The following is a 773-nucleotide window of genomic DNA, read 5'->3' as shown; positions in this document are numbered from 1 at the left end:
AACACACACAAAACAAGCAAAAAAATTAGATGGGCATGGTAGTACACCCCTGTAGTCCTGGCTACTCAGAGGAAACCCTGTCTCAAAACCAAAACCAAACTAAAGAGACCAGCCTGGGCAACACAGGGAGACTAAATCTCTCCAAAATTCTTAAAAAAAAAAAAAAAAAAAAAAAAAGCAAAAGGTTTGAAGTCACTGATTTGGATCCTTGTGACTGTCAGCTGACGTAGACTGGGGGGTCCGTGTGTTTATGACTCATCTCTTTCATGCAGTCAGATGTATCCACTAGGGCCCAAGTAAGAGCAGATAGTGTTTCCAAACTCAGTAATCAGAGGAGAATTTAGGAAAGGTTCAACGGCAAAGGCGTGGGCAGGGTTTGGGAAACCAGCGAGAGTGAATGCAGTACCCTAGGTTTGGCCACAGAGGGGAGCTGTTCCCACCCTGGCCTGAAGGTTCCAGGGAAAGGAATGGGACCTGGAGTCCCCAGGAGGGTGTCACTGTACCATGAGTCCAGGCAGCGGCTGTGGCCGACCTCTGACCAGCGGGCGGGGAACTGGGGGACAAACATCTGATTTTACTTTCTCATGAGTGCCTCCTTTCCTGTTGGTCAAACCCAGAAGGAAGCCAGATACCAGCTGGTACATACAAGTCAACATCTCAGACTTTCTCAAACCCAGAAGTCATAAAGTGATCTCCCTCCTCCTATACCACTCCTATACCACTTGGTGTGTATTACCCACATGCTCGTTCTTATGCCACCTGCTTCAGAGTAA

General features: G+C 47.7%; 1 long non-coding RNA gene across 1 annotated transcript in view; it reads left to right on the top strand.

Annotated features, from left to right (window-relative positions):
- Positions 1-773, top strand: part of LOC105502293 — a 20119-nt gene that overhangs the window by 10701 nt on the left and 8645 nt on the right. The window lies entirely within an intron of this gene.

Source organism: Colobus angolensis, unplaced genomic scaffold (genome assembly GCF_000951035.1).
Source record: "Colobus angolensis palliatus isolate OR3802 unplaced genomic scaffold, Cang.pa_1.0 Scaffold79, whole genome shotgun sequence".
Taxonomy (NCBI): domain Eukaryota; kingdom Metazoa; phylum Chordata; class Mammalia; order Primates; family Cercopithecidae; genus Colobus; species Colobus angolensis.
This window is presented reverse-complemented; position numbering and strand designations above follow the sequence as displayed.